General features: G+C 49.2%; 1 protein-coding gene across 7 annotated transcripts in view; it reads right to left on the reverse strand.

The window, feature by feature from the left end:
• The window catches only part of LOC142464249 (NEDD4-binding protein 2-like), a 94216-nt gene extending 93723 nt beyond the window's left edge, over window positions 1-493 (reverse strand). For 3 of the 7 annotated variants that reach the window (XR_012787634.1, XM_075567702.1, XM_075567666.1), the window contains exon 1: window positions 393-493. The gene's annotated coding sequence lies outside the window, so the exon portion shown is untranslated. The remainder of the gene's footprint in view (window positions 1-392) is intronic. The other 4 variants (XM_075567675.1, XM_075567694.1, XM_075567709.1 and 1 more) reach the window with 3 other exon arrangements.
• Between the last annotated feature and the right edge of the window lie 11585 nt (window positions 494-12078).

Genomic DNA, 12078 nt, shown 5'->3' on the forward strand with positions numbered 1-12078 from the left:
TATGGCAGAACTGCAGTCAGCAGCCTGTGTTCAATGTAGTGTGAGCTCTTCTACACATATGCTGTTACAGAGGCTCATGAGGAAAGAAGAATGCACCAATTAAAAAAAAAGTGTAAGTGATCAATAAAAATCCCTGACACTAGGAGTCAAAAAAATCCTGCAACCAAATTATTTATTCTCCCTCATACCGAGATATACAGCGAGGCAGACGCTGCCAAGCCAGAGACCCTACTTCTGGCCCGGTCCCAGCAACCCAGAGGCTCGTGGGACTTCCCTTGTGAGAGGAGAATTACATTTTGATAACACCCTTAACCCAGGGTCAGAACCGGTTACTAGCCGGGAGGTCAAAATCAAGTGAGCACATAGCACGAAGCCCTTGTGCGGCTACTCACCGTCCCAGAGTGTTCGTCAAGATGTCCTCCTGTATCTGTCGTCCTCATGTTATGCTTCCTAGAGGGCTTTTTATAGAGTGCTTGCATGACGAAATCATCACAGAACTACGGAGAGGCAGATGGGACCTGACGTTGCCATAGAGATCGCATGCCCAGCTCTCGAGGTGCTGACAAGCATTGCTGGCGTCCCACATGTGTGACTGCAAAGGGTGTGGGGATGTAAGCAGCCACTGCTTTCCATGTATTTTTCTGGAATAACACTCATTCACAAGTTGTCAGCACTGCTTGTTCCGTGTACATAGAATAAAGAGATTAGAAACCATTAAATCACAAGATATGGGTGCCACATTTATCCTTACAATGGAAAATACAAAGGAAAAATAAGGGAGATAAGCAAAACGCCCTTAATATAACGCAATTAATTGGCCAAAGGTAAAAACAGAGCCAGGTAAGTATTGCACTCACCTGCAGATATAAAACAGCATTCACACGCTTTCGGGAAGTGCGATACTCATCTGTGGCTGCAAGGAGTCCTTGTAGCTACTTACCATTAGGCCTTGGATATAGTGGGTGCGCGTCTGTCAGCCGAGCAATCTGTGGACTGAGATCCACAGCAACGGGGTGGCATGGACGTGACGTCACAAGGCTGGTTTACACTGATTGGCTTAACCGCTCATGTGACCGGCCGTCGCGCTGTCTGTTACACATACTAATATTCCTTGTTTTTCCATCCCTATACACCAGTAGGGACCACATAGTATCCACACACACTTTTAGTTGTGCTACAATCTCTCACATTTCCACACCCACCCACACCATTTATATCCACTCCCACTCCACACACACCTTTTGTAAAGCACTGTATATACTGTGGGCTCTCCATTCATTTAAATTCACACAGATACACACACACTAACTTCACTTGCTTTCAGGAACCTTTTGACACCTATAGCCATAAAACACATCCACACCGGGGGAAGGACCAGCGCAGATAACATTCCAATAGACACTGTTGTTAAGTATAGCTTTTGCTTGCTTCATTCATTGTAACATCTCCGGAAGAAGAGATCAGTGTATCTCGAAAGCTCGCACAAATAAAAGCATTTCGTTAGCCACAGAACGGTATCATCTATTTATTTTTTGATATATATATATATTTATTTATTTTTACATTTCCGTCACTTTTTTAGCACACTTTTTCACACTTTTGTTTTTTAAGAGTTAAAAGAAACAAGCTCCCTTTCTACAGCAGGTATCCCTCTTTGTTTTTAGTATCATCAGTTACAGGGGAGGGCAGAGGAACCAGTAATGATCAACAGTTATGGCAGAGGTAAGCAAACTGAGGGGGAGGAGGATGGGGGTTGGGGGACGAGGAGGGGGGTTGGGGGAGGAGGAGGGGGGTTGGGGGAGGAGGAGGGGGGTTGGGGCCCTGCGCTCTTCCCCAAGGCATTTCCCCCTTCCTTTTCTCCGGCAGTTTTTGACGTCATGTGACTCCGCGTTGCCATGGTGACGCATCGTCAGAATCTGCCGGAGACCAGGTAAGGGACTTACAGAGGCCTTGCGCTCTCTCCCGGCATTTAATTTAAATGCTTTGGAGAAAAGCACCCCGCGCACCCCTGATCAGATCTTGGCTCATGCCGTATGACATCACTGTCTGGAGTTTGCGAATTCTGGCTGCCTTTATCTGAAGCAGACGTTTAACCCTTTGGACCGCTGCTCTTTCTGGATAGGTGGGGGGGAAGCCCCTATTCCTAAATTTCGCTTCCCTTAGTTCAAGACCCTCATGTATCTTCAAGTGTGTGCTAATGATTCTTTTGGCCCAGAACAGGCTGCATTGCAAATAAAGCCAGGTCACCTTTGGCTCCCCGCTTACCTCCGCTCCGGGTGGGAGAACTGCTGGCTAGGCAGTGGGGTGTGGGCAGTGTAGGGAGCGCTCCAGAGGCTCTTCGGCGGCTCTAACGCAGGGCGCCTCCATCTTTAATCAGCCGTCCATGCGCAACGAAGATCCAGCGCATGCGCAGTGCCACCACTAGTTGTGGCGGCCATTAGAGAGGCTCGCGCATGCGCAGTAGCAAGAGATAGAGGCAGCCATCTTAGCTATAGCTCCGCAGGGGCTGCTATACGCATGGTGCGAAACAGCCAATAGGGCTGCAGCAATCCCCTGCTCCCAAAGGGATTAATTTGGCATGCTGGCAGCCATGCTTTAGTTGGAAGGGGAGCAGAGACAGAGCAGGTAGGCCTAGTTTGCCCCCCAGAGGCCCCAGGTAGGCCCTGAGTCCCCAATCAGCTTGTGGGTGCTTCAGGGACAAGCCTTAGATAGAGACATTGCCCCTGTAGATCTATAGTGTCAGGGACACAGCCAAGACGCCGCGCAGTACTTGCGGCCTGTGGTCTGGGACCAGACCACCACAGCAAGACATACACTCTCTTCACGATGGGACACTCCAGCGGGAGTCCACCCCACGCAGAGGCGGACGACGACTTCGTGGGACCAGACTGATCCTATCAACAGCAGGTGGTACCCGGGTGCTGGAGCACCCGGCATGTATCACGTTCAACAAGTGCACCAACGGTTCACACACATTCTGTGGGTAGCGCTACCGCACACTTTGGGGTGGGTTGTGGCTTTTGTGGATACTGGGTGGTTGGGTGCCCAGGGTACCTCAGTACATTGAGGGAAACCTCACCAGGGTGTGCAGAAGGTGGTTGGACAGTGGGGCACTGTGTCATATGCATTAGTGTGTTATTAGTGTATCTATGTTCAGTTAACCTGTTATTATATACCCGTGTGTGTATTCATTGTATTGGGTCTTGTGAAGGGGTTATCCAGCGCTGGTGTACCCGAGTACCCAGGAAGGTACCCACATGCACCAACACCACACCAGGAGGGTAGCGCTGCCCTCACATATATCCCCTGGTGGGATTGTTCTGCCGGACACTGGGTTTTAGGTGTCCAGGGCACCCTCAGTACTTTGGGGGGGAAGTGGAGGGGGGGCAATTGGGTTGTTGTTAGCTACCGGGCATTGTTATTGTGTATGTATAGCCTTGCGGGGAGTACTATGGGACCATAGTAAAGTGCGTTGCATATACATTGTTGGGATTGTGGTTATTTGAGGTATACCTTAAAGGTATACCTGTTCCCATGAGGGGCTATCCCGCCAACGCTGGGATCCTCACGGGTTGAGGCATCCCAGGCTCCCCAAGCGCAGAGGCTCAGGCCTCTTGAAAGGCTACACTTATAGTGTGCGCGACGGCAACGCGACAGATGACATCACCCGTCGCAGTCGCCGCTAGCGAAAGTTGAAATTCGCTTTCCGGCGACGTCACGGACGACCAGGTCTTTGATTGGTTCAGAGGCTGTCACATGTGGCGACAGCCTCTGAAAAATCAAATTTGACCGGCTCCAAAAATTTGCGCCGCCAGTGTATCTCCCGTCGCATCGCGCTTACTATAAGTGCACGCAACGGCGGCAATACATTTGTTTTGCCAAGACGTCGACGTCGCCGGCACTATATGCGCAGCCTAAGCCTAACAGGTTAGCACCATAACACCCGTATCAGGCAAATCTCCCTGAGGAGGAGGGAAGGGGTGTTACATAGGTATGTCTTTATTTGTATAGCGCCATTAATATACATAGCGCTTCACAGTAGTAATACACGTGACAATCATATAAAAACAAATAATACAAATAACACATAATAGGAATAAGCTTCAGACATTAAAGTGACAATTAGGAAAAGGAGTCCCTGCCCCGAAGAGCTTACAATCTAATTGGTAGGAGGAACGTACAGAGACAGTAGGAAGGTGTTCTGGTAAGTGCGTCTGCAAGGGGCCATGGTTTATGTTTGAGGTGTATAGTATCAGCCACAGAGCTCCTGTACGCATATGCTTTGTTAAGGAGGTGGGTTTTAAGATGGGTCTTAAAGCTGCAGTCCAGGCAATATCCTACATGTGTTTTTTTTTTAATAAATCAGTTCTGTACTATGAGAAAAAAACTTTTTTTTAACTCTAGATTACATTTTTAATGTATTATAATGTAGTGAGCAGTTTTTTGTTTCTATAGCAACCATTTACAAAGTCACATCCCCTTCCTCTTCTGAAACAGGCTCTGGCACATCCCTTTTGAGCTGTGCCCTCTCTCTAACAGTGCACCAATTGTATCTAGTGACTGCCTGGTAACATGATCTTTCCCACTCAACTTTGTCATAATAATATGCATATGCATTCCACTGACTGCAGAATACTCTTCTGCAGCCATTTAGTGAACCCCCGAGCCGAATCTTCTTTCGGGTCTGGCAGTGGCTGCAGAGGAGTGTGGGGGCACAGCTAGCTGTAGAAGAGCAAGACCCGGAAGACAGTGATAACCTCCAGTGTCTGCTGCCAGTGGTGAAAGAGACACAGAGAATGGGGTGAGAGAGACACAGAGAATGGGGTGAGAGAGACACAGAGAATGGGGTGAGAGAGACACAGAACGGGGTGAGAGAGACACAGAACGGGGTGAGAGAGACACAGAACGGGATGAGAGAGACAAACAGAATGTGAAGACATAGACACAGAATGTGATGAGAGGGAGACAGAATAAGTGAGAGAGAGACAGAATGTGAAAACAGAGACACAGAATGGGGTGAGAGAGATAGAATGGGGTGAGACGCACAGCATAGGGTGAGAGAGACACAGACACACGGCATGGGGAGGGGGAGAGAGGATGGGGGAATTGGGTGAGAGAGACACAGAGAATGGGGTGAGAGAGACACAGAGAATGGGGTGAGAGAGACACAGAACGGGGTGAGAGAGACACACAGAACGGGGTGAGAGAGACACACAGAACGGGATGAGAGAGACACAGAATGTGAAGACATAGACACAGAATGTGGTGAGAGGGAGAGACAGAGTATGAAGACACACAGAATGGGGTGAGAGAGACACAGAATAAGTGAGAGAGAGACAGAAAGTGAAAACAGAGACACAGAATGGGGTGAAAGAGACACAGAATAAGTGAGAGAGAGACAGAATGTGAAAACAGAGACACAGAATGGGGTGAGAGGGAGACAGAATGTGGTGAGAGGGAGACAGAATGGGGTGAGAGGGAGAGACAGAGTATGAAGACACACAGAATGGGGTGAGAGAGACACAGAATAAGTGAGAGAGAGACAGAATGTGAAAACAGAGACACAGAATGTGGTGAGAGAGAGACAGAATGGGGTGAAAGGGAGAGACAGAGTATGAAGACACACAGAATGGGGTGAGAGAGACACAGAATAAGTGAGAGAGAGACAGAATGTGAAAACAGAGACACAGAATGTGGTGAGAGAGAGACAGAATGTGGTGAGAGGGAGACAGAATGGGGTGAAAGGGAGAGACAGAGTATGAAGACACACAGAATGGGGTGAGAGAGACACAGAATAAGTGAGAGAGAGACAGAATGTGAAAACAGAGACACAGAATGGGGTGAGAGAGATAGAATGGGGATGAGACGCACAGCATAGGGTGAGAGAGACACAGAAACACGGCATGGGGAGGGGGAGAGAGGATGGGGGAATGGGGAAGACAGAGGATGGGGGGAGAGAATGGAGGGTTTGTGTGTGTGTGTGTGTGTGTACAGAGAAACATAAAGAGGAGGGGTGCAGTTGGTGATGTCATTTGTTTTAGAAATATTTTTTTTAAATTTGTCCCGGTTGTTACTTTTGTAAATCTGGTCACCTTAAGAGAGGGTGCTAGTCGGATATTGAGGGGAAGGACATTCCAGAGGTGTGGGACAGTCAGTGAGAAAGGTTTAAGGCGGAAGAGGGCTTTAGACACGAAAGGGGTAGAGAGAAGACATCCTTGAGCAGAACGCAAGAGTCGGGTTGGTGCAAAGCGAGAAATTAGAGCTGAGATGTAGGAAAGGGCAGAAAAGTGTAAATCCTTAAAAGTGATGAGAATTTAGTGTGTTATACAGGATTTGATAGGAAGCCAGAAGAGGGATTTCAGCAGGGGAGACACTGAGATAGATTTAGGAAAAAGTAAAGTGATTCTGGCATCAGCGTTTAAGATAGATTGTAGGAAAGACAGGTGAGAGGCAGGAAAGCATGACAGCAGGAGGTTACAGTAGTTGAGACAGGAGAGAATGAGGGCCTGTTTCAGAATTTTAGCAGTTGAGCAACAAGAAAGGGTGTATCTTTGTAATATTGCGGAGGAAAAACAACAGTTTTAGCTACATTTTGAATGTGAGAGGAGAATGTGAGAGTGGAGTCGAGTATGACCCCTAGGCAGCGTGCTTGTGATCTGGGTGTATGATAGTGCTTCCAACAGTAATGTTGAAGGCGGTAGTAGGTCCATATTGGGTAGAAATATGAGGAGCTCCGTTTTTGACATGTTAAATTTGAGTCGACGGAAGGCCATCCAGGATGATATAGCGGAGAGAGATTCAGAAACTTTGGTCTGTACAGCAGATGTAAAGTCAGGGGTTGAAAAGTACATTTGTGTCATAAGCATAGAGGTGATATTTGAATCCAAGAGATGTGATTAGGTCGCCTAGAAAGAGTGTGTAAAGAGAAAAGAGAAGAGGTCTCTGGACAGAACCCTGGGGTGCCCACACAGAGAGATCGATAGAGGAGGAGGTGTTGGCAAAAGAGACACTGAAAGTACGATGGGAGAGGTAAGAGGAGATCCAGGATAGAGCTTTATTACGGATAACAAGAGTAAGGAGCATGTGAACGAGAAGAGGGTGATCCACAGTATCAAATACTGCAGAGAGGTCGAGTAATCTGAGCAGAATGTACTGACCTTTGTCTTTGGCAGCATGGAGGTCATTAGTTATTTTATTGAGGGCTGTTTCAGTGGAATGAGCAGTGTGGAAGCCAGAATGTAGATGGTCTAGGAGAGAATAGGTGGTAAGAAAATGGAGCAAGCGATTTCAGCTCCGTGGACTCCTGCTTCAAAACTAATATAAAAATAAAAAAACATTTAAAATGCAATGCAGCCTGTTTACTACTGCTTTAATTGTGCCTAATGGATGGCGGATGATATAATGTAAAAGATTATTCCTATCTGTTGTTTTGGAAAACAGATTTGTTTCTGTCACGGATGCTCACTGCAACCTGAACTGAACCGCGGGGCCAAGGTGGGGAAAGTATATAACCACCTCCCTAAGCCACGGGGGTGGGTCCGGATTGCAGAGTTGTGAACTAGCAGGGTCAGGATAGGAGAGTGGAGAGGGTACGGGTACTTGCCTAAGGTCCGGGATTAGAGAGCGTAGAGTAGTCGAGATCCGTAAGCCGAGAGCGTAGAGTAGTCCGTAAGCCATAGTCGAGGATCGGAGAGCGTAGAAGTCCGTTTAGCCAAGCCGAGGTTCAGGGGAACAAGAAGAGACAAGTCAGGTGCAAGCATGGTCACAACAGGTAAACTGGATAAAGTGGACAGGTACTCAGGCTGCAAATGAGCACGGTGTATAGAAGGTCTATACTCAGCGACGACCAGAGGGTGACTGAAGCATATATACAGAAGGGAACCAATCAGGATGAACAGGGAGAAGTGTTAGACGTAAGTAGACCTGTGATAGGTTTAGGCAGGATGAAACTCAGGTGTAGCCCCCTTGAGATTAGTCCAGGCATTCCTACTGGTGCTTGTCTCTTTAAGAGACGTGAATGCACGCCGCACGCGTGCGACGGGAGTACGGCGCACTGAGGCGCGTGTGTGGATGGGAGCCGCCGCGCGCCCCGGGAGGCAGGGATGACGCGCTGCCAGGAAGGAGGCTGCCGGAGGAGTGGAGGGGGCGGCCGCGCGGTCTGACCGGGCAAGGAGGCGCAGGTGAGTGAGGAAATGCAGGAACCGGATGCGCCGTCCTGACAGTCCCCCCCACCCCCCTCGAGGGGAGACCACCGGGCGACCCAAGGATGGCTTTGAAGGATACTTGCGGTGAAACTCCCGGAGCATGTACTTGTACCAATCTAGGAGCATGTACTTGATCCCGGCATATCCACTCCCGTTCTTCTGGACCAAAGCCCTTCCAGTGTACCAAGTACTGTAGCTTTCCCCTGGATACTCTTCAATTGATGATGACCTGGACTTCGAACTCCTGTTGACCCTCCACTAGGATGGGTCGGGGAGAAATGTTCCTGCTTGTGGTGGAATTGTCAGGTAGAAAGTGTTTCAGGAGCGAAACATGCTTAGGAGAGGGAACCTTGAGCCGAATATTCCTTGTGGAGAGCCAGACTTTTTGGCCAGGAAAATAATTAGGAGTCCCGCGGCGGTGGCGATCAGCTTGTTTACTGTGGAGGAGAGCGGCCTGTCTTAGGTTGTCTTGGATCCTCTCCCAAGATTACTGAAGAAGTCGGATCCTGTCCTCCACTGCAGGAACACCAGAGTTGGGAACAGGAGATGGAAAAGAGGCGGGGTGAAAACCATAATTAATGAAGAAGGGAGACTCTTGAGTGGACTCGTTGCGAGAATTGTTGTGCGCAAATTCTGCCCAAGGAAGAAGTTCTGCCCAGTTGTCCTGTGCATCAGAGACGAAACAGCGGATATATTGTTCAAGTGACTGGTCCGCTTAGTTTGCCCATTGGTTTGTGGGTGGTAGCCAGAGGAGAATTGTAACTTGATACCCAGTTTTTTTGCAGAAGGCTCTCCAAAACTTAGTCACAAATTGAGACCCCCGATCCAACACTATAGTTTGGGGTGTCCCGTGAAGTCTGAAGATCTCATTGGCGAAGGTTTTGGATAGTTTGGCGGCAGATGGTAGTCCTCGGAGAGGGATGAAGTGTGCCTGCTTCGAAAAGCGATCTACCACTACCAAAACCGTATCCATACCCCTGGACTTCGGCAATTCGACTATTAAGTCCATCGAAAGATGGCTCCATGGGTGGTCGGGGATGGGAAGAGGCAACAGGATGCCAAGAGGTTTACTGCGGGGTGTCTTGTGCTGGGCACAGGTAGTGCAAGAAGATACGAAATTCCTAATGTCTTTACGCATACCGGGCCACCAGAAGGTGTGTTCCAAGAGATCAATAGTCCTCCTAGTACCAGGGTGACCTGCCGTCTTAGAAGCGTGACCCCACTCCATGACCTGTCTGTGAAAGGTGAGGGGAAGGAATAGCCATCCCTCAGGAACCAGGATGCCCTCGGGATGGTGTTCTGTGCCTTCGTGATCTCAGGAAGAGCGCTGAAGACGTTTGTGGCAAGAATGCATGTCGGGGGAAGGATCGGCTTGGGTTGATCCGGGGTTTTGTCCTCAGTTAAGAACTGCCGGGAGAATGCATCCGCCTTGATGTTCTTGGAACCTGGAATGTAGGAGATCACGAAGTTAAAGCGGGTGAAGAATAGAGCCCAACGTGCCTGGCGAGATCCTAGGCGACGAGCCCCTTCAATATAAAGAAGATTTTTATGGTCCGTCAAGATGGTGATAGGGGTTGTGGTACCTTCCAGAAAGTTCCTCCATTCTTCCAAGGCCATCTTGATAGCGAGAAGTTCGCGATTACCCACGTCGTATTTTCTCTCAGTGGCAGAATTTTTTTTTAGAAAAAAATGCACACGGAGGGAGTCTTGCTTGGAGATCCCTTCTCTGGGAGAGTACTGCGCCAGCTCCGACGTCAGAGGCGTCCACCTCGAGGGTAAAGAGTAATGCAGGGTTCAGGTGCACAAGAATTGGTGCGTATATGAAGGCCTTCTTTAGTCTCTCAAAGGCTTCAATAGCTTCGATAGTCCAGTGAGTCGGATCGGCTCCCTTTTTGGTTGGTGCAGTGATAGGTGCGACTACTGCAGAGAAGCCCTGGATGAACCTCCGGTAGTTATTAGAAAAACCCAGGAACCTCTGGACAGCCTTGAGAGATAGTGGTCGTGGCCATTCGATGATCGCCTTGACTTTATCCGGATCCATCGTCAATCCGGTACTGGATATGATGTACCCCAGGAATGTGGTGGAGGACGGATGAAATTGGCACTTCTTTAATTTAGCGAAGAGATGATTAGTGCATAATCTCTGGAGAACTTGTCTCACATGTTCAGAGTGGTCAAGGGCGGTCTTTGAGAAGATCGGGATGTCGTCCAAATATACGACTACGTATTGGACGAGTAGATCCCTGAAAATCTCGTTCACAAATTCCTTGAACACTGCGGGTGCGTTGCACAAACCGAAGGGCATCACCAAATACTCATAGTGTCCGTCGCGAGTGTTGAACGCCGTCTTCAACTCATCTCCATGGCGGATCCTCACCAGGTTGTATGCCCCTCTTAGGTCCAGTTTCTTGAAGACTGTGGCTCCTTGAAGTCTGTCAAATAATTCAGAAATCAGAGGGAGAGGGTAACGGTTCATAACCGTTATTTTGTTGAGCCCCCGATAGTCTATAAAGGGTCGGAGAGACCCATCCTTCTTTTTAACGAAGAAGAATCCTGCACCAGCGGGTGAGGAAGATTTTCGGATGAAGCCCCTGAGGAGGTTCTCTTGTATATATTGCCTCATGGCCTGAGTCTCAGGTGCGGATAGAGGATAGGAGCAACCACGGGGAATAGTGTTACCGGGCAGGAGGTTGATGGGACAATCGAAAGAGCGGTGGGGCGGTAGCTCTTCGGCTTGACCTTTGTCGAATATGTCCCAGAACTCGTGGTATATCTCAGGTAGAGAATCTCCAGGATCCGGTAGTACTAATCCGGCGAGGGTCGTGGGTGTGTCCAGACATCTCTCCTGGCACAGAGTACTCAAACGCATAGGCAAAGTACCGGTCCAATTCACCTCTGGGTTGTGTTGTTGGAGCCACGGTAGGCCTAGAATGATATCTGCAGATGGTGAGTGGATAACATCGAGTTGCAAAGTCTCAGAATGGCCGCCGGGGGAAGAAACAGAGGGATGGTTTGAAGGATAATTAAGGCCGGTCGATTGCCTCAAGGCCCACTGGGAGATCTTTAGGGGTTAAGGGTATCTTGTTTCTCTCCACAAATTTCTGGTCGATAAAGTTGCCCCCTGACTTGGAGTCCAGGAAGGCGCATGTGGTCGTCTTAAAGTTGTCTCCGGACAAGGTGACGGGAATGTGGATCCTGGTAAGAGGTTTGGAAGAGGAATGGGACGTGGTTCCCAGTGTAGTTCCCCCAATCTTCACTGGGCGTTGGCTTTTCCCGGTTTTAAGGGGCAGGTAGCGACTAGGTATCCCTTGTTGCCGCAATACATACAAAGTCCCGAGTGTTGTCTTCGCTGTCTCTCTTCGGTAGACAGACGGGTGAGTCCGAGCTGCATGGGTTCCTCCACGGCTATGGCTGTGAAATTACCGCTGGGGTTTGGAGAGGGAAGATATGTAGGTGAACTTCCGGAGCGCTTACCTTTCTCAATCCTCCTTTCTTGGAAACGCTGATCCATCCGTATACACAGGGCCACTAACTCCTCTAATCCCGACGGACGTTCCAATGATGCCAGTTCGTCCTTGAGATTATCGGACAGCCAATGCCAGAACACCGCCGACAATGCTTCGTCATGCCACCCCGTCTCGGTGGCAATTGCGTGGAATTCGAGGGCGTAGCGCGCCACCGTGCGGTTCCCCTGGGATATATTTAGGAAAGAAGAGGCTGCCGTTACCTTCCTTCCTGGAGTGTCAAAAACTCTTCGGAACTCTGCAGTGAATCGGTCCACGTCAGTCGTGAGATCGGGTCTTCTCTCCCAAATCGGTGAGGCCCAGGGCGTCGTCCGTCAAGAGGGAGAGAATGTATCCCACCTTAGAGCGAG

This window comes from Ascaphus truei, chromosome 1, assembly GCF_040206685.1.
Source record: "Ascaphus truei isolate aAscTru1 chromosome 1, aAscTru1.hap1, whole genome shotgun sequence".
NCBI classification, from domain to species: domain Eukaryota; kingdom Metazoa; phylum Chordata; class Amphibia; order Anura; family Ascaphidae; genus Ascaphus; species Ascaphus truei.